Source organism: Rattus norvegicus, chromosome 9 (assembly GCF_021556685.1).
Source record: "Rattus norvegicus strain SHRSP/BbbUtx chromosome 9, alternate assembly SHRSP_T2T, whole genome shotgun sequence".
NCBI lineage: Eukaryota > Metazoa > Chordata > Mammalia > Rodentia > Muridae > Rattus > Rattus norvegicus.
This window is the reverse complement of record NC_141542.1, coordinates 58,810,253-58,832,515: the sequence shown is the minus strand read 5'-3', so window position 1 is coordinate 58,832,515 and position 22,263 is coordinate 58,810,253.

Below are 22,263 nucleotides of genomic sequence, written 5' to 3'. Positions count from 1 at the left end.
CATTTGGAAAATTTCAAATTATGTATAATCTGTAATGAAAATAAAAAAAAGAAATTACTAAAGAAAGGGCGGTGATAAAAATCTAAGAATTCTTTGACAGAAATAAGCCCAGTTTATGGGCTTCTAATTTGGGGAAGTACACGTAATTACGTGGCTAGTTCTAGGAGAATGACCTTCTCTGTGCTTCAGTCACATCCAGTACTGGGCACTGGTAGGCTGAGAAAGGTAAAGTGCCAGTCTCCTAGCCCTTCCCGGGAACTTCCTTTCTACCTGCTCACGCGGATTTTTGCATCAGATAGATTAACTTCTGAGCAACAAGTGGCGCTTCCATTTTTTAAGTCCTTCTAACGTGGGTTTTCCGGGCTTGAATGAATCAGAGCCATAAACCGTTCACATATCGATTACGGTGCCAAAGCTGGGGAAGACAGGCGCGTGGCGGGTTTCTTTTGGAAACATTTCACTGGCTGTGGAGCGTGTAACAGCACGGGCTTTGGTTGTTTGTTTCCTTAATGAAGAGTCCTGTGACTCACTAAAGAAATAAACACCTTGAATCTGACGTTAGTTTGTAAGATATTTATGTTTTAAAAATGTGTACGTATTTAAATAACTTTTAGCTAATTATTTTTCGTCATCCTTGAATTAAACTTTTAGTAGGACCTAAAGTTAAAAAAATTATCACCCTAATTTATGAAAGTTTTTATATAGAACATAAGTGTGATAACAATTAGTCTGGTTATCTCAAATATGATATAAATATAACATGAATTATGACTTTTTCTGATCAAGGTCTACCTTAATTTATAAGAAAATATGATAAATAATTCTAAAAATACTAATAGTGGGACATATCACATTACAAATTAGACTCTTTTAGATTTTACTGTTTTTAGCAGAGATTTTTCTTGTCCCTCTGTCATATTACTTGCCTTCCTCTGCAACAGTGTATTTTACACCTGGAAAACATTGCCATTTCAAAATAGGCTTAGTTATAATGAACATTTTGAAATCATTTTATTTCAGTCATCTTAACTAAATTCCCCTTTCAAGTAATCTCAATGCTATTTAAGTAGTAAACTCTGCATTCTTGTGGATATGCTCCATTTACAGAAAATAAACTAAATTTTTTTCCTTAAAATCATGTTTGTGACATTTTTATTAAACTTTAAATACTAGCATTCTTGGTATACTGAGTATCATACACATTTTCCAGGTGCCAAAAAAATAAAATAAAATCCTACAATATTTTTTTCTAATTATGAAGATGAAATTGAATTAAATTTATCATGTTTTTTTGGTTCCATTGGCTCCCCCCCCCAAAAGTTGTTTTGCACAGTAAATGAAGTGCCAGTGCAGACACATTAAGCTGGCCAATAGAACTGAGCAAACTGCTAAGGTCATTAATATAATTTGTTTTGGCACTGTTACATCTCCTAGTGGCACTCCGCATAGTTTGCTGGGCACATCGGTTTGTTTTCGACTATTGTGGAATGGGATATCTTGGCTCTCGTCCAAAGCACCCTCTCGATTTGCATATCTTTGTTATCATTTCAGGTTCTCAGAACATACTGTGGACTATCACACCATCTGCACCAAGATCCTCACATCCAAACACAAATTAAAAATGAAACTGTAAAATTTGCAAGGAAACAATACAGACCTTTTATCTCATCCCCCCTCTGTTCATTTTCAAAAGAGAAACTTGCTTGTAGCCAAGCATAGCAAAAAAGGCTTTTATTAATTGGACTGGCATCAAGCATGCATACATAAAATTGTTTATTTTTTTCCTATAAAGGGGTTGCCTGACATAAAAGGGTCTTTGAAGATGACATTCAGATTTTGACATTTGCATGATATTGTATAAATATCAGAGGTAGGAGACTTTTCTGACAAACCAGATGGGTCAAAAAAAAAAAAAAAGAAAAAAAAAAAGGAAAGAAAGGAACACACTACCACACCACAGAGAGATATTATTCCTTTGCCTTAACAATACTAACTTTTCCTCTAAGCTAGGAGTTATTATGCAGGAAAAACAAACATATTTATCTCAAACCAGAGCTAACCCTTTCAAAAAGCAAAGGAGGAAGGAAGGAAGGAAGGAAGGAAGGAAGGAAGGAAGGGAGGAAGGAAGGAAGGACAGAAGGAAGGCAGGAAGGAAGGAAGCAGTGAGGAAGGGAGGGAGAGGGGAGGGGATACTGACCTTGGGAAATTTTGAGATAGATTCTGCATTTCAATGAAAAGCACATAAGGTAGCTGAATCTTGACCTGCATGCTGTGGTAATGAGGTTTCATTGTTCAGCTCATTACTGCTGGCTCGTCTTAGTTTGATTGTAAGCTGTGCTTTGGAGTGTTTTACAGGGTGAAGGGAGTTCTGAGTCTGTTTGTATTTGGCCAACATCTGGATGAGCAGGAATTGCTGCTTTACTTCCCTTGGCAATTTCTGAATGCAGATAGAGCCTGCTTATGATTTTCACAGTAATAATGGTGTCCCAGCTAACCCTATCAGGAAAGTCTGCACATTTTAAAAGAGAGGAGAAGTGGAAGGAGAAACAGAAAAAGGAGAGGGAGGAGGAGGAGGAGGAGGAAGAGGAGGAAGAGGAGGAAGAGGAGGAAGAGGAGGAGGAAGAGGAGGTGGAAGAGGAGGAAGAGAAGGAGGAAGAGGAGGAGAGGGAGGAATAGGAAGAAGAGGAGGAGGAAGAGGTGGAGAATCCAAGAAGGAAAAAAATATACAAGTGGCAGCAAGAAGCAAAGCCAGGAGGGAGATACAGGGGTAGGGATTTGCTGATGGGGAACTTCCTCGTGGCTTTCAAATACGAGAGAAGGAGATCTCCTCCACCTGGGTGTACAGTGAAGCAGCATCAATTTGATTAGACTCCGTCACTTTTAGTTGTCAACCGAGAATCACAGAGTCAGCAAGTCAGACACAGATGTCATTGAATGCATTTGACCTTCAGCACAGACCTTTGTATCCCCCGCGGGTCCATGTGACTGCATGATGGTTTCCTGACGCTTCCACCATTGGGTCCATCTCGGTATTGTTACAGACCTGCTGGAGAGAGTCTGCATTCTGTTTCCAAGGGCTGGCTACCATAATGCTAATATTCTGTTCCTCAGCAGAGCCCACCTCGGAAAAATGAACACAGCTCTTCTGCAGGGCTTGTAGGTCGGCACTGGTTGCTGTAATGGAGGATCCTGGAAAATGTTTGGGATGTTCAACTCACTCATGTGGCCTCAGACTTTGGTTGTCTGGTGGCCATTCTCTCTGTGGGTTTAAATCTTCTCTGTCGGACCACTGTGTTCTGGGTTTCAAAGCTCCCACCTTCACTGCCATGGTGTAATTGCACCTGTTCTCCGGGTACTCGATCTTTTTGAGGTGCCCGCAACACTGCTCCTCCTCTGCTGCTGGTTCACAGTGATCTGCGTTTCAAATTCGCTGCATCTGATAACTGCTCCCCTTTAAACATGTTCGATTTTCGATGCAAATGGAGAACATGGGCTCTGTGATGTGGCCTTCCATGACACCATTTTCACACGTGGTAAGTCCCAGCCCTGACCACCTGGTAAAGCATCCTTGCTATAGAGTGGATGTGTGCCCACCAAAACACCCACACTCCCCTCCCCAGGAATCAGAGAGTCACCCAATTGGGACAGTTAGAGTGAAGTCCTGCTATGTGGTAACAACAGTTAGAGTGAAGTCTATGTTACCTACTATGGGGTAACAACTTATCTTTCAATACTTTTCCTTTGAGACCCGTCAGTCATTCATGTTGGCAGCTAGCATAAGGGTCCTGAAGAACAACTATGAGGTAAAAGGAAGCCAAGGAATGCCTTCACCCTCGGAACTCCTGGGAAATTTAAATTCTGCCTCCCATCTCCCATGTCTGCTTTAAATATAGTTACAATCTGCAGGAGCTAAGCCATCTGCACTACTGTGTTCTGGGCTAACTCCACATCTAGTCTACATTCACACATATTTATTTCTCTTACTATGTTCAGATTATGGTATTGGCAACATGGCTCACATTAGACGTATATGGGGTTGGCAAAATTGGAATTGTTTGTCCATACAAATCAGGCCCCATTCTGGACCTGTGGGCAACATAACCTTTTCCTCATGGCTTCTTTTCATGTTCTTCTTCTGCTTGTGGTCCTCATTACTGTTTTAACTAGTGCTATTGTACGTGTTTTTATGGAAAACTCCTTTCTGGAAGCAACCGATAACGTTCTGTATACTTGTAATTGGATTATCCATGTTCCAAGACATTGAGGACAAGGAAACCATATTTAATGAACTCTTCCTATTCTGTGTCAGGTTTATTCTCTCCAACCCCCTCTTTCTTTTCATATAAGGCATCTTTTTCTCTAAAGATGACTGCTATAAAAAACAGAAATTAAGTTTTGTCTCTGAGTCACATGTTGCAAGAAATTTAGTCAACTACGTTGGAAATCTTCCTAAGCTTTACAAATTGTCTTCTCATTAGGATCTAAGATCTCTGCCCTCCCTTCAGGATCTCCCTCACAGACAGTACCTTCAGAAAAGGCTACATCCCAGAGTTTTCTCTGTGGGAAAACTGCAGCCCCAAAACTGGTTTTACTTGCTTTTCAAAGCATCAGCTTTAAAAGTAAGACCCATCTTTAATTTGGCAGACAGATTTATGGTTTTTGCATGAAAATTAGATATCTGCCTTTTCTTTTTTCCAGGCCTATCCCGCAGGAAGACAAACAAGCAAGAAAGCAAATAAGTAAGTAAATAAATAAATATAAATTCCCTAGTAAACAATTTTAGGACCAAGGAAGTCTACGAACCCCTAGAGCTCAGAAACAGGCATCACTCTAATACATCCAGAGCAGAGCGTCACTTACAAATAGAGTGAACTTCAACTTGAAATAATGGGATGTGAGCAAAGGTAAGGCAAGAATGACCATCAGGAAGCTAAAGATGGAGGAATTATTGAGAAGCTGTTGAGATACCAGGGAGCTAGTGAATTCGAGCAGGTGCTGGTTATTTGAAAGATCAATGAATCAATTTAATGGAGAGCAACCTTAATCAACACAGGGAAGGACTGAACAAAAAAATTCTTTTTGTATAAGAACTGTGGAGGGACAAGTCCTATTTTTAAGAAAATGAAATTTCCAGAAAGTATAAGAGATGCTGTTTCATGTAAACGTGCCTTTAGCATACATTCAGCTCATTGGAAAACCTAAGTCAAGAAGATAGCTTTTCCCAAAAACATGTTACTAGACAAAAGAAGAGTGTGATCAGTGTGCACACAAGGGATAAAAATATAACGAACAGCAAAGATGCAAAACTGGACTCCTTTGCTTGAGAGTTTTACCAAACCCACAAAGACGGGAGGTTATGAGGCCACTCCCCAAAACATGTGAGGAGACAGGAAAGATGAAGAAGTGTAACTTAAGTGGTGAAGGGATTGCGAGACAGACCGAGAGTGGCATGCCATCTGACGAAGACTGCACTGCAAGACAGAGTGCACCTAGGACCAGTCGCACCCCTTTTTACATGCCCTTTGCTCAATGCAAAATCAAATGGTGAGGAGATACACTAACAGAAGGGATGACTGATATCCTTACTCTATTACGAGAACTTTAAAAGCTAATAAGAAGAAAGTAAAGACACGCAAAGATTGCTTAAAGCAAAATTAATGCCCACTGAACTTGAACCCTGGATTCACACTCCATTTGGCCCCCGATGACAAAAAATATGCCCACACTGACAGGTGCCAGCAGGGAGACCTACTTGGCTAATGATGCTACAGAGAACTCTTGTGTCTGTTATGCTGCCAGAGAAAATACAAAATGTATAGCCTGGGCAAACCTGACACCTAACAGCGTTATACAGATACCTGATGGGTTGAGCAGTCCTTCTTTTGGAATCAATCCACAGAGAGCATCTTCAGAAATAAAACAGAATGAACATGAGACACAACACAACACGTTTGTTAAATTTGACGGTTCTGTTAACGAAAATATGGGATCAAATACCCATCAATAGAGAATGGCAGAGAGAATTATCATGTAGTTTTAACACAGAGACAAGTAATCTTCATGCACATATATGGAGTTGTTCACAGGGTATATGTAAATGTGAAAACCAAGAGATCTTAAAGTGTGTATACTATGCCATCTGTCGCTTTTGTGTATAAAGAGGAACGAATATATTCACATATACATATATGAATAAGTTTGACATGAAACATCACTACATATGTATGAAATAAGTAGTTTATGCACCTTAGCTCCTCCAGACATGAGCTAGTCAGATATCACGTGGGTAAAGTGGCTTGGTACTAAGGATAACTCTTCTCCTGGACCATGAATACTAGAAATTAACTCTAATGCCATCTCAGTTCTACCTTATGGTCCGCTTGTGTCTCTGGGTGATAAGAACCATTAAAGGATCTGCATGGGGTACAGTTCAGTGAGCTAATGAGTCAACGATGGAGAAGCCATCATGTCAAGGGAGATCCTGTTCTAATGAAAGGCATTTACTGTAACTGAAGATAACCAACAAGCCCAATGAACACACTGAAAATGGAGCAGCACCAGCAGGAACTGAGAACCATCCTTCAGTTCCTCTTGTGCCAACCAACTGGTTAGCTATGAGATCTGAAGATTTCCCCCTGGGTGTGGTCAAAGGGAGAGCATAGCAGACATTTTTCATAGCATCCTCCATGGAAGTCGGGATGAGAGTCGAGAAAGAGAAATGGTAGAAAAGACTAAGCAAATAAAAGGCTACACACCATCATGAGGATACAGTCGTTCACATTTTCCAAGTGTCGTTAGACACATACATTCACATAGAGATAGAAGAAACCTGGAAAGCTTACACAGTGATTACTGCCAGGAGCACAGGCATTCTTCCTCTGACGACTGTGCCTTGTGCCTGAGCTGAATGGAATGGCACTAACTGGAGCCTACCTTTCCTCATAGGAAGTGGGACTCTTGAGGGAGTGATATTCCTCCCTGATCCCTTCTCAAACATAGTACGATTATTTTCCTAAGGTCTAACCTCCAAAGCAAGATGTGCAACCAAGCCCGACCAGGATTGACAGATCATCGAAGGGTACAAAAAACTACTGTGGATGCTCAGCTCCTGGTGAGGAAGAGAAGAGGGGAGCAGTAACAGTTCGTGGTGATCAAAGTCAGATTTGGCTGTGTCATCCAGTTGAGTTAAGGGAGGAATATAGACAGTTGGATGTGGGATTCTGGACTACATAGAATTGTTGGTAATGTGATACAAATTTTAATATTAATTTACCATTGCTTTCACTGAGCCACCATGCTATTTTAGTATTAAACATCGAGAAAGCATATTGACAAGATTAATCGTGGATATTTTCCAAATCCCAAGTAGACATGTGTAAAGAGGTTTATATAAAATAACAGAATTCAGATAAAATAGAAATAGATTTGTGGGTAATTTTTCAAAGCTAATTGATTCGGCTAGATGACTTCAATGCTACTTTCTATTTCTTTTTTGCTGAACCGGCAAAGTAGTAAAAAGCAAAATAGCCAAGAGTCTCAGACTCAGAAGAACCAGAGGTTCATCTGGTGCTAATTCTTTCTTGCTTCAAAAATTCCTTTGACAATGTCTGTGTAGATGGCCTTCCAGACTCAGCGTGTCCACATTTGACTGAAAGGCCTATTCTCTGCAAAGTTCCTACTGAGCCCTGGAATTGCTTCCAGGACTATGAAACCCTTCCTGGTGTCTTGAGGATAGTGATGTATATGGAAAGTTTTATCTCTGTCTACTGTGAGAACAACTGTTTTTTGAAAGGCATAAGACTCTCACCAACATCCTATAAATTCTTAAATACAGATCATAGTTCAAACCCAACACCCTGATATATGACTTATTTAGGGTCAATGTTTTGTCTTAGGCTTAACTACACACAGAAATCATGTGGGGGGAAACATGATATCATGGAATCTCATACATCAGTGGTTTGGTCTGGATTTAGAATTCTTAAAAAAAATGTCAGGTGACTTTACATTACATTCAACGTTTAGAGAAATTCCAATCATTTAAGGTAGATGAGAGTTCTTTGAACCACCACCTTGTCCCTGATTTAAAGGTATCATCCTAAAAGACTTGTACTGGGGATTTAATTCTCAAATTCAAATGTTCAGGGGGACAGTGTTCTGATGGCATCTGTGGCTTTCTGAGGAGACAAAGACCAAGGCTCCCCATGTCAGGTCCTCTGCCTCATGTGAGGTCCTCTGCCTCAGGTTGCAGGAAGAGGTCCTCATCAGATACTTGTAATTGATTCCCTCAAGAACCTTCAAATATTTAACCCTGTGTTCATTATATATTTCCCAGCCTTAGGCATTTCATCCCAGTAAGGAAAACAGACTAAAACAGGGTTGATTGTTCTAATACAATGTTGAACCAAGATGGCAATATCTGATTTAAGGCTACAGAAGAGGCCATTGCTTAGTATGTCAGCATATGAAACACTTTTGAAGCATTACACTCCTATACTACATAAAATGGCATTATATATAAGCTACTCAGTCTATAGTAATCAGCTATAGTCATCAGAAACTCCCTTAAGGCAGCCTAACTTTTGGGATTCTAAATTGTTGCTAACTGAAGAGTTATTCAAAGGAGTGTGTGTCCTCGGGTGACTTGGTTAGGGTTTTATTGCTGTGAGCAGACACCATGGCCAAGGCAAAAACTCTTATAAGGTCAGCATTTAATTGGAGCTGGCTTACAGGTTGAGAGGTTCAGTCCATTATCATCAAGGTAGGAACACAGCAGTATTCAGGCAGGCATGGTGCAGGAGGAGCTGGGGAGTTCTACATCTTCATCTGAAGGCAGCTAGGGGAAGACTGGCTTCCAGGCAGCTAGGAGGAGTGTCTTAAAGCCTTCACCCACAGTGGCACACCTACTCCAACAAGGCCACATTTCCAAATAGTGCTATTCCCCAGGGTATGCATCCTCAAACCACCACATTCCACTCTCTGGCCTCCATTGGCTTGTACAAACACATGAGTCTATGGTGAGCATATCTAAACATAAAATAATGCAAAATACATTTAGTCCAACTTCAAAAGACCCCATAGTCCAGCAGTCTCAACAATGTTAAAAGTCTAAAGTTCAAAGTCTCCTCTGAGATTCATCCAATCGCTTAACCGTAATCCTCAAAGCAAGACAGGAAACCAGCTGGGCAAACTCCAAACTCTGCATCTCCATGTCTGATGTCAAAGCGCTCTTCAGATCCCCTATTCCTTTTTTATCTTTGTTGACTGCAACAAATTTCTTTCTCCTGGGCTGGTTCCTCGCCCTGTCAGCAGCTTCCCTTGGCAGGTGTCCCATGGCTCTGACGTCCCTAACATCTTGGTCTCCAAGTCTACTTCAGCTTCACAGCTTCTTGTTTAATGTCTGAAATCCAACACAATCTTCTGGCCTTCTCCAGAAGGCTTAGGTCATTTTAGCTCTGCCTTCTGTTGCACTCTGGGCTCTGGTTGACTTTACTTCATTGTGGCTGCTGTTCCTGGTGGTCATCCAATGTTCCTGGCATCTCGTACATGGTAGGGATTCTCACTGCAGCCAGGCTTCACCAATAACCTCTCATGGGCTCCCTTTATGGGGCCAAACCTCAACTGCTTTGCATGACCCCTGCAGTTCTGGGCCTTCACTTGCACCTTCACCAATGGCTTTCTGTGGCTTCTCACAGTGCCAAGTCTCAGCTGCTCTTCATGGCCCTTTCATGCCTTCAAACCCAGTAACACCTTGGTGACTCTTAAACATTACCAAAAGACAGCTGCAGCATGAGGTATAACACTGGCTATCTCTGAAACACTGCCTCTTTTTGCTCTCAGAAAACACTTCCCAGAAGATTTCACCTCAGTAATGTTGGTCTCTTCTTTATCACCACTAATTTCTTAACTCTAGTTAACCATCTAATTGTCCCAGTAGTTTTCTTCTCTTGCCTCTAAAGCCAGAGCCAAATGGGTGAAGCTGTTGAGTACTGCTGTTTGCTTAGGCTTAATATGGCCCCCTTGATCAATTATATTATCACCAGCTTTCTGTTTTCAATCAATTTATTCTCTGCCTAAGCTTGCTGTCCTGGAACTTGCTTTGTAGATTGACTTTGAACTCAGAGATCTGTATGCATGCCTGTCTCATGGGATTACAAGTGTGTGCCACCATGTCTGGACTTAAGTTTTTCTTCACCTAGGACTTGCTCTGACCCAGGCTGGCTTCGAGCTCAGAGATCTGCTTGGCTTTATCTCCTGGGATTAAAAGGGTATTCCACCATGCCTGGATATAAACTTAGCTGGGTAGGATCTTGCCTCAAAGTCCTACTCACTTAATCTACTATCGCCTAGAACACAGGATTCGGCTCCATTTCACTTCCTGGATCTGCTTTAATACTCGAACGATACATTTTATATATTTCCTTTCTAAGCTTGCTATGCTTGTTCAAAATGTTCTTCATGAGACTTAACCAGAGAACAAGGTCCCTGCTGGGCTCTTTTGAGACTTTCTTTATCAATGCAATTAATATAAATCTCTTTATTTTAGCCTCAGGTAGACTCTTCAGACAAGGGGAAAAAGAAACCCAATTCTTCACTAAATCACCAGAAAAACAGTCTCTAGGCCACCTACTAAGTTTCTTCTCCACTGAAGCCTCCTTGGCCAGGTCTGCGCAGGTTGAATCAGTCTCAGCAGCAATGTCTTCCGCATTCCTACTAGGATAGCCCATTAAGCCCCACTTAAAGCATTCCTCCGCTTCCCAAAATCCACATTCTTCCAAACCAAGGCATGGTCAGGCCTAGCACAATGATACTGGAGTCCCAGGCACCAACTTCGATCTTTGTTAGGGTTTATTGTTGTGAACAGACACCATGACCAAGACAACTTTTATAAGGACAAAGTTTAGCTGGGGATGGTTTACACGTACAGAGGTTCAGTCCATTATCATCATAGTGTGAGCATGGCAGCATCCAGACAGGCATGATGCAGGAGAAGCTGAGAGTTCTGAAGGCTGCTAGGAGAAGACTGGCTGCCAGGCAGCTAGGAGGAGGGTCTTAAAGGCCACGCCCACAGTGACACACCTACTCCAACACAGCCACATTGCCAAATAGTGCCAGTTCCTGGATTAGGGATACTCAAACCACCATATCAGGTCATAGAGAAAAGAGTATGTTGAAATGATATAAGTGTTAATCTATGCAGATTTAGACAAGTAAATGTAAAGTAATAACACTGGTATTTATAAATTCCTTATTTGGTGTCTTCCCAAGGAATCAAAGTAGCTGTATTGATATAGCTTCATGCAAATTCAAGTCTTCCAACCTTAACATGCATCAGACTCCATCCTGAGCCTGTTGGTTTTGTCGATCCCATCCTTCCCAGTCTGTGATTCAGGAGGCTGGAGGTTAAGCAGGAGAGTTAGAGCATTAAATATGTCGTATTTCAGTTGCCCATCTCGAGGCGGCTCTCTGGGGACACAGGTTAATTCATTGTGGGCCATCATACATTTGCTTTAGCTGCTGACAGATTATTCACTCATTGTGACATCTGCTTTGTCTACAGTAGCATTTCAGAAAGTTCTACTAGAAGGAGGTGGTAGGCGTGTTGGATCCATATGTCTGGCCTGCTTGTCCAGTCAACTGTACTCCTCCATTATAAAAACCAAAATAATGTTCTTTTGCATGGCGGCTGACATTTGTGAGAAGTATCAGCTGTTCTGCTTCCATTCATTCCACGTGAAGATCCAATACTACAGGTTAGATCTGGTTGGTCTCCCAGGTTAGATGTGGTTGGTCTCCCACGTTAGATCTGGTTGGTCTCGCAGGTTAGATATGGTTGGTCTCCCAGGTTAGATGTGGTTGGTCTCCCAGGTTAGATCTGGTTGGTCTCCCAGGTTAGATGTGGTTGGTCTCCCAGGTTAGATGTGGTTGGTCTCCCAGGTTAGATCTGGTTGGTCTCCCAGGTTAGATATGGTTGGTCTCCCAGGTTAGATCTGGTTGGTCCCCCAGGTTAGATCTGGTTGGTCTCCCAGGTTAGATCTGGTTGGTCTCCCAGGTTAGATGTGGTTGGTCTCCCAGGTTAGATGTGGTTGGTCTCCCAGGTTAGATGTGGTTGGTCTCCCAGGTTAGATGTGGTTGGTCTCCCAGGTTAGATCTGGTTGGTCTCCCAGGTTAGATGTGGTTGGTCTCCCAGGTTAGATCTGGTTGGTCTCCCAGGTTAGATATGGTTGGTCTCCCAGGTTAGATCTGGTTGGTCGCCCAGGTTAGATGTGGTTGGTCTCCCAGGTTAGATGTGGTTGGTCTCCCAGGTTAGATGTGGTTGGTCTCCCAGGTTAGATCTGGTTGGTCTCCCAGGTTAGATCTGGTTGGTCTCCCAGGTTAGATCTGGTTGGTCTCCCAGGTTAGATCTGGTTGGTCTCCCAGGTTAGATGTGGTTGGTCTCCCAGGTTAGATGTGGTTGGTCTCCCAGGTTAGATATGGTTGGTCTCCCAGGTTAGATATGGTTGGTCTCCCAGGTTAGATGTGGTTGGTCTCCCAAGGTTCTTGTGTTAGACTCTCAGTTCCTGTGGGCCTGTGTTGAAGGTGGGGCTCATAAGAATGTAATTAGAACATTTGGACATTGCTTTCAGGAAAGATTTATGTAGTTCTCACAGGTTCTGTTGGTCCTCTCAGTTATTGCACAGCATAAAACAGCCCCTTCCCTGGTCTGTGGACTTTCTAGCTTCCTAAGTTATTTTCCCATTTGTATATGTTTCTAGCATGATGGCTTTGTTCATGTGATGAAAACCAGAGAGATCATTCCAGAGCCAACAATACAGTATTGGGTACAGTCAATCTCCAAACTGTGAGCTGGGTAAAAGTCTTTTCATTGCAAAGAATGCAGCTTCCAAAATTTTGTTCCAGCGATAATAAATTGACTAGTATATTCAACTGACTTCATTTGACTAATTACTCATTCAGTCACACAAAGGTATAGAAATAACAAGTCTGGGAACTTGATAGAGCAGTTTAAGAACTCAGCCAGGACTGACTAGATTCAGAAACCCAGTAGTAGGAGTTATCAGTCTATGTTAAAATAAAATAAAAGTGCAAATGTGGTTGTTATGTAATAAAGTTGATAATCCAGCTGCAATAAAACTGTGCCTAACATTCAGTGAATCTGTTTCTTTATCATACTTCAAGGCTACATCACACTGATGATAATAATTAATTAAACACAACCATACAAATCTTCTAAATAATGAATAAATAATTTTCCCTAATCAAGTTTTCAATGCTTATAGGCCCCAATTGCTTAAAACGATCATATATATGGGACCATAGTGCCCTTATAACTAAATTTCCATTTTTTATATAGTCTCCATGGTTGGAGCCTTATATAAACACCCTGGCTTTGGTTCATAATTGTGAAATCCACAGGGTCACCTTGGCGATGAAATACTCCACAACATCCATGGCCATGAACATCTGGTGTGCAATTTCACATAAACACATTTGACTTTGATGAAACTGAAACTATGATATTTAAACAAAATGGTGTTAGGGTTGAATCCCAAAGGGCAAAGAAAGGAACTTGGGTTTCTGTTTTCCCTTTTTGAGACCCAGGTGCACATTAAAGTTAATGCCAGGACACACACACACTTGTGTCATTTGGCTCAAGAGCACCTTTTCCTGTCTAATGGCATCAAACTGGCTCCATCAAAATAACCAGAGGCCCCAAGCAGAGATGGGTAAACCCCAAACTTTCAAATGAAAGAAAAGGGAAGGAAGTGGCCTGGGCTGCTAGTCATGTGACCCATCCCTGCAGAACCTTCGAGTTGATGTCGCCGAAACGCTGAACAGCAGCAGCATTGTCTTCTCCTTCAGATTGAATTACTTTAGTCACTCAGTTCGGGAACCTCATCCTGAGAGATAGTTATCTCAGATGCTCAAGGGAACCTGATACCAATGATTTCTTCCCATTTTTCTTATAAAATAGCTTTTCATCTAATTAAGAACTATGGGCGCGTATGTCCTTTTGGTACAATTCCGTGAATATTATTCAGGGGCAGAAAGATAGGAGGAGGTTTGTTGAGATGCAATTTTTTCTTAAAGAATCTATCCTTAATTATAAAACATTCAAAAGTGAACGAAACACACATTTGAGACTGACTTTTCATGACTTACGCTTTCGGTGATTTTTAAACTGTGAGAAGGAGCTGGAGAAGAGTCTTGGAGGTTAAGGGCAGGCAGTGCTTTTGTAGGGGGTTGGATGGACTTCATTTCCCAACTCCTTCATCTCGTGGTTCCGAGCTGCCTCAGCTCCAGCTCCGGTGCCTCTGAACTCTGCTGGAATCTGCACGCCGACTCGCACACAAACAATATCCACATAAACACATATAAAACCAGTCATAAAACAACAAGCTAATACACTTGGCAAAGGAGAAGGAAGGCAAGTTAAAACCATGAATAAATCATCAGAATAACACCTCTTCTGCCGTGGCACCAGGGATAGCATCCAGAGCCTTAGGTAATCACCTTATGGCTAACCTTCATCTTTAGCCCTTGGGTTTTTGAGATTCGCTGTGTTGCTCAGGCTACCCGGGAGCCCCTGCCTGGGTCCTTGTGGGCTACCGTTTGAAAAGCATGTTACCTTGTCTACCTGGTGGCATACTTTTAATTAATATTCCAGACAATCTTTTTGAACTCTGGAAGACCCCACAGGGCGATCGTTTTTGCATCTAATTGTAAACCCGGTATTCCTATAGGGTCGCGATACAGTTCTCTCCGAACTCACTTTCAGTACCTTTATTTACTTCAGTGGGATCTGCTGCTCGTCATTCTATAGAGTACGCTATTTACCACAGAGGATACCTCAAACCTAAAATGCCCCAAATGGAACCGAATGTCTTCCTCCGTACCTTCCTGGTCACAAATCTCATTCTGATTTTCAGTCTATTTGGTTTTTTTTTTTTTCGGGTTTTTTCTTTGATATGAATTTTATGTAGTCATCTAAAGAATATTCTTGACACATCACTCTGATTGACTTCCTATTTGTGCCGAGCTGAAGGTCACATTTTAAAAATAAATTCTACCTTAAGGTCGCCTCTCAAATCCGTCCCTCATATTCCTTCTCTACTGTTTTTTCATGAAATTTTTGTGTTCTCATTTTCCATCACCCACTTCTTTTCATTGTGACTCCTCTGTACTTGAGCAGTCCCTTTCTTAAAATAGAAATGTTCCCGCCTGCTTTTCCTTTTAATTCTTCCATTAGTTTTTCTATGGTTAATAGAATAAAAATTTAATAGTATATGTGGTCCTTCAAAACATGATAGGTCTGTCTCGATATTGAAAGTACCGCTGATTTTTTGTTGTTATTTTTATTTTTTTGTTAAGTTTGCTATGAATATAAAATATCATGTCTTGCCATGTCTCAGTTTTACATATTTTTGAAACCTATTCCTTTTTCTGTTGCTTTAACCCTAAGGTACAATGTGAACTCATGTAAGAAGCGGTTCCATACTAATCCAGAATAGGATACAGCTTGTTGTAGTTCTGGGGATTCGATCCAGGGTCTCTTGCCCATGGGGAAAAAGCTTCATCACTGAGCTGTAACTCCAGCTCCCATTCACTGCCCCATGGTATTCTAGGCTGTTACGTCATATAATTCTTCTGCTCCCCTAGCATTTGTTTCCCTCTCTGTTGAGGTCACAAGGAAGGATGTCACAGACCTTCCAATTTACATAATATTGTAGATAGCTCTGGTTCAGTCAGAAGAATTGCTATATCCCATAAGCATTGGGTTTTGGAGACATCGAATCGTATTAATCAGAGGTACAAGATTGGTTTGATGATTTCATGAAGTCCTCACACTTTCCTAGGGGGAGAGTGTTCATCAGGGACTTTCAGGAAGGAAGGGAGCCCTGTTGGTTATCATTGGCAAATACCACATAGGAGATGTTGATTTAGCAGTCTACAGTCTACCCGGGCTGACAGCATCCTGCTGCTGTTGGCTTTAAGGACTAAAATGTACAGATTTACCATGGTTAGGAAAGCTACAACATCCTTGTCTACAGTGCTCTCTCTCTCTCTCTCTCTCTCTCTCTCTCTCTCTCTCTCTCTCTCTCTCTCTCCCCACCCCCCAACAAGAACATTATTGGCTCATTGTTGTCAACAAACTAAAAGCTTATTGAATAAGTGAATGGGGATTTTACCTATGCCAACAAAGAAGTACAGCTTGGAAGAGTGAGGCTGGCAGAATAGAGGTCAGGAGGAAGTGTCTGAGTAGTGCTGCAGAAGAATAACATTATGCACACAGCCTATTTACCAGTACACTGCTATTATCTAAAGTAGCTTTATATACTCTCTAATCTTTTATGCCCTCGGATTTTCTATGAGATATGAAAATTTGGGTGTTATTAAAACAATTTTACAAATCAAATACTTGAGGCATGGAGAGGTGGAAAAATACTCAAGTTCAAATAACTGCGAGATTGGAGTCCAGCCTTCCATTCATCTCCCTCTAAATTACTACATTGGAATCTGGGGAAAGTGAAAGTGGAAAAAGAAATTAGATGAATGGGTTGGGAGAAATAAGGTCAAGGGAATAGTTAAAAGGTGATAAACATCATCGGAGAGAGACAGCTCTGTTTCCTGCAAGTGAGTGAGTAATAGTTAAAGTGGATAATTTAATTCGTTGGAATGGATAAAGGTGCTTCGGGTATCCCTAAGAAAAATCAGCCTTAGGGGAAGCAGCCCGGATACTGTTCTGTCTGTGGACAAGTGGGTAGTGACAGAGACCGTGAATGTCCTCTGCTAACTCGGGAATTTAGGAAAGAGCAGTGCACACAACTGCTAAGAAACAGTCCGTGCAGAAGCTTTGAGGGAGCAAGATTTCGGGGTTCCAAGCAGAGATACATTCTCTTCCCAAGAAGGCAAACCCTGTAACAAGTTCTTTGCCCTCCTTCTTGTTTATATTTCTTTTTCAGATAGCCCCCCTGCTCCCATGAGAACACCACTCCGATGTGTGATAAACCACTAGTAAATAAAATGTATCAGGACCAGAAACACAGGGTGGCTGACTTTTGCTTGCTCTCCACACCCTGCCTTTACAGTCTTCCCTGAGCTTTGGATTCCGGGGGCCACTATAGGGGATTTGGGGCTCGATAGCAGGAAGGTGCAACTGAGAGGAAAACTAAATTTCAACCCACCTACCTTTGGCTCATGCTAGATCGAGTTTCCTCACCTAAGAGAGGCAACAATACTCCAATGATCTAGGACAAACATTGCCCGTCCCTTGTTCTCAGTATAAGTTCTGCGCATTCCCTCTGATTCTTAAAAATCACTGGAAACTTGGAAGAGATTTTGCACATATGGATCCTACCATGTCTTGTAAAACCTTGAAAATTAAGGCTAAGGTTTTTTAAATGTAATCATTAATTCACTTGGAATAATAACACAGCCACGACACATTTCATTTATAGAGTAACTTTCAAAAAATAGCTAATATATTTCAAAACAAAAAAATAGTCAACAGGGTGAAAAACATTGGTTTATATTTGGAAGCACGCTTAGTGTTTGGGTTAATTAAAAGTGAATGTGTGCAGGTCTGTTGTAATAAGTAGCATTTGCTTGAAATATGGCAAAAAATATATATCTTCCCACTGATGTTAAGATAGAGCAAGTGCATTAAGGATATTATGAATTGATCCCAGAGTTTCCCAGAGCCTCTTGGAGAATGCCTTGTGAACCAGCAGGAGTGTGTGTGTGTGTGTGTGTGTGTGTGTGTGTGTGTGGTGTGTATGTGTGTGTGTGCATATATGACATTCTAGACTTCTGTAGCCTGAGATTTCTTTTTAGACTTTTTTAGACATTATAATTTTAAATAATGGAACTAAGAGTAAATTTAACATAACATTTCTTGAAGTTTTAAGTTTTGACAACTAGCCAACCATTTGGTACAGGGATACTAGAATCTGAAGAAACAAGGAGGGACTTTATCTGAATACTAAGGGTTGGGCAGTACTTGATTAGCCCAAAAAGTTGGAGGACTCCAGTCTAGGAGAAAACAAGGAAAGTGGGATTTTTAGAAGGTTAAAGAACAGGAAAATAGCTGACCATTTCCTGGCATTTAACAACCACCGTTAGTGTGTGGTCCACCCGCAATCTTACCATTCAGACATTCAATTTACTGCTCACTGGAATGTATTTATGTAACAGATCTGTATGCACCTCATCCTCCCACCCGTCTTCGCAGTCACGTGATCATCTTCTCCTGTACTGGTTCTTAGGCAGGTAGAAAGTCTTGAGGAAGTCATCAGAACAGTGAGGGAATTGCTTCTGCTCCTAGCTCCAGGAACATGCAGAACAGTGTGAGAGTTGAGTAGTACTGAATGAAATTTGCTCTCCAGCTCAATTTGTGGGTCCTAATATGGTCAAGCACCATCTGTCTACCAAGCCGTGAGAGCTTCCCCCCCATGTTTATTTTTAAGCTTAGTAAACTTCTAAAGTTTTTTTTTATAAATAATTCAAGTCAACACATTAAATTGAGAAGAGAGGAAAGTTCATAGAGATAAATGTGCATCTATGTTAGATCTGGCACAGTCCATAGCAACCAGACTGTGGAATCAGACAAGAACTCTATAAACAGATAAATGGAAAAGAAAAATGTGAGGTCTGTGTGTGTATATGTCTGTGTATGCATGTATGTGTATATATGTATATGTGTGTATATGTATGTATATGTGGGTATGTGTGTGTTTGTGTGTATATGCATATATGTGTGTATGTATGTATTTGTGTATTTGTGTATGTGTTTATGTGCATATATGTGCATGCACTTGTGTATATGTGTGTTTGAGTTTACACGTGTATGAGAAAGAGAGACAGAGACACAGAGACACAGAGACAGGGAGTGACAGAAAGATAGGGCACACAGACTGTAGTAGACTTTTCTGGGTGTGATGGTTTTAGTCTCTACACAGACAAATCACTGAATGAGAATGTCTTCAAGATTGAATTTTGTTATGTTTAGTGAGTTACTATTAATTTCCAAGTTAAAGCTGGCAGCAAAAAACATCTGGTAACATTTTGTTCATGGAAGAGAAAAATGTTAAGAAACTGGTCCGTTTCAAGTGTCAAACATGCCTGGCACACCACTGCACGTGGTTTTACATGGAGTAAAACATCTGTAAGAGGAGGCAGAATGGAGTCGTTAAAGCGTGCTGCTTTGCCTGGTAATGAAACCAACTGGAAAATTCTCTCAGGCATCACTGTGTGCAGCACTAGGCAGAGATAACAACATGTTCCTGAGGAACAGGAAAGCAAGCACTATGGAAATTTGACATAGTAAGAAAACTGTTGGCTAACGTGTCACAGTGTGAACACAGTTCCACAGAACAGCCTTAGAGGAAGTGCTCTGTTGATAAGTCGGATTGACAAATGCTTCAAGATCTGTAGAAACTTTCCTTCTGGGAGAATTGCAATGCTCACCAGCAGTTGAAAACCCAGAAGAGTCCCCGATCTAAAGGAGCCAACTGAACTTCAATCCAAGTCTCCTATGTTTAATCTGAAACAACTCCTAGCCTACGTTATGCTGAAGAATTTGGGTCCTTTGGAAAGCAGCTTAGAGACGAACTTGTTTTATATTATTCAAGGTCCCAGACTCACCATTTTCCCAATCACTTCTGGAAGGTGGCTGAGAATCCACTGAGTGTTCTCCATATATGTCTATTGACTGGATCATGGGCAAGCCCCTAGGGGATTCGGCACAGAAGAAAACTAACTCTCCTTCCACCCATTGTCTTTGACTGCTGACATTTTCCTCAGTTAGAGGTGGGGCTTCACCAACTCCTACATAATGCATGCTGGAATATTGAAAGAAGTTAGCCCAAAGCACCAAAATGCAATGATAACATTAACAGTTCTGTTAAATAGTGGTAGGCTGTACAGTAGTAGGAAGCAAAAGAAATCTCTAGTTTAGCAAAGAAAAAGTAGATCCAAAAGGGTGTCTATCAAGCATGCTGCATATTTCCATTTGTCCTATAAGAAAGGTTGTCACTGATAGTTATCTGAGTTCCAGGGCAGACACTCGTAAAGAAAATGAAATCAAGAAGCTTGGTGACGAAGACAGAGCTCAAGTGCATACCTCGCACACAAAAGACCCTACATTATGCAACTAACATGACATACCCACATGTGTGCATGCCTAAAACATGGAGATGAACACACATAAATACACACATATGCACATACACCTGCATAGACACAGGGGCACACATACGCACACATAATTGTGCATACATAGCATACATCTGCACACACATATATGAATGCACACACAAACACACAGGCACATGCATTCATAGATATAGACACACATGTCCATGCATATATACACAATCCACACATGCAGTGTAAAGAGGGAAAAATGTATGCAATCTCAAGAAGTTATCCAGTTCTCTTACAGACAAATCAGAAGACAAAATGCCCCTATTCTAGGCGTGGCCAAACATGCTAATTTTCAAGTTATCAATCGTTGTCCAATTCCGGCAAATTGTAAACATCTAGAGATAACTGCGACTAAACAAAGTATAATAAAAAATGGACACTAGTAATTAGGGGAATATATTTAGTCAGTAAAGGAAATGGGACACATCAAAAAGAGATAGAACACTTATCTGGTCCACATTCAATTCCTAGCACTGAAGAAAATCCACATTATCATGTAATGCTTCAGAGAACCCATTGTATAATGAAATTTTTAAAAAATCCAGCTATACTATGCTACTAGGTATCTTAAGTACCTGATATTACATTTGACTTGACACTATTGCCACACCAAAGAAATTACAATAGCCCCTGCCTCCTATGTACCCAAGTAGATTTGAAGTTGTTAGACCAACACTTGTTGCTTAACTGCTGATCTCTTTTTATAAGCATGACAACATGAGAACTCCATCTATGGGAAGAAGCCACTAGGATTTTCAGTGTGCTTAAACCTAATGATAATAAAACGTCTTAGGCCATTTAAAGATCCAGAAGGGTGTTTATTTCAGTGTTTTCTGTTCTGAGTGGTATAGAAAGTACCTTGTTTTGACATGTTTGCTTTATCTTTTTTTTTTCTGAAGAGAAATCTAGGAAAACATTTGGATGCTTGAATGCCAACATGAACTCGGTCATTGAGTTAGAGAAGTCAATTTTCAACAAAGTGCCTTTAGCGCTAAGCATACCATTCACACAGAAGGAGAGGGGCATTGTCGAGCTGATCCTCACAGAGTCGAAACATCTGAGCTGTACGTTGTTGCCGTGTAACATAGCTCGCATCTCTGTGAGACCAGATGTTATGTGATTCTATTCAGGAGCAAACAACAAGGAACCGATATGGTGTTCGTTGAGTAGTGTATTAAACTCTGCGATGGTGACAGCTTGTCTCCAGGGACAGTACGGTCAGGCCAGCTTTTCCTGACTCAGTCTTAAACAGAGAATGTTTACTATGCCCTTCTCATCCTGAAGGTGGGCCCTAGAAGCCTTGCACTTACAACACTAGCATATTTGGGGCATCTATTCATTTATAAATATATATTACTTACCTACAATGTACCGCGCATGCTCACTTACCCCTGAACTATAACCCGGACAATACTGGGCTCACAGCGTTTGCAATCTGATGAAGAAAATTAAACAGTACCCAGATAAGTAGTGAAGACAGTCCTAAATAAACACCAGCTTCCTAAAGAAAGTGAAGCACAATGATGAACCGTCGAATAGGCTGTCAAGACATTTTTGGGGGAAATGAAAGACAGGAAACAGCTCCTCTACAAATGTCACTTGGCAATCGCTCCAGGCAAACACAGATGCCCTCTTCCTGAGGTTAAGAGTGGCAAATTTTCTTCCTTGCCAGAAATGTAATAAAAGACCATAAGATACACTTTCTGAGCCACACCCTACCCCCCTCCTCCCCTCCAGCAGACATGCCACAACAACTCTCGTTTCTGGAACAGTTTTCAACAGAGGTACTCGATCTTGAAGGAGAGAACTTTCTGTGTATTTAGATCATACCCTAACATCTCTATGTGTTTATGAATATCCAATACGCACGCCCTTACCATCGGGGAGCTATTTCACACACTTCTTTCAAACAATAGTACAGGGAGATTTAATAACTTACTAAAGTCAGCGCATCTGCTAGGTGACAAACACAGGGCTGAGAACTCCGCATTTGGCTTGAGGGTCAGATAGCTTTCCTTTTGAGATCATGGAAGTTGAAGGAGCCATAGTGATTACAAC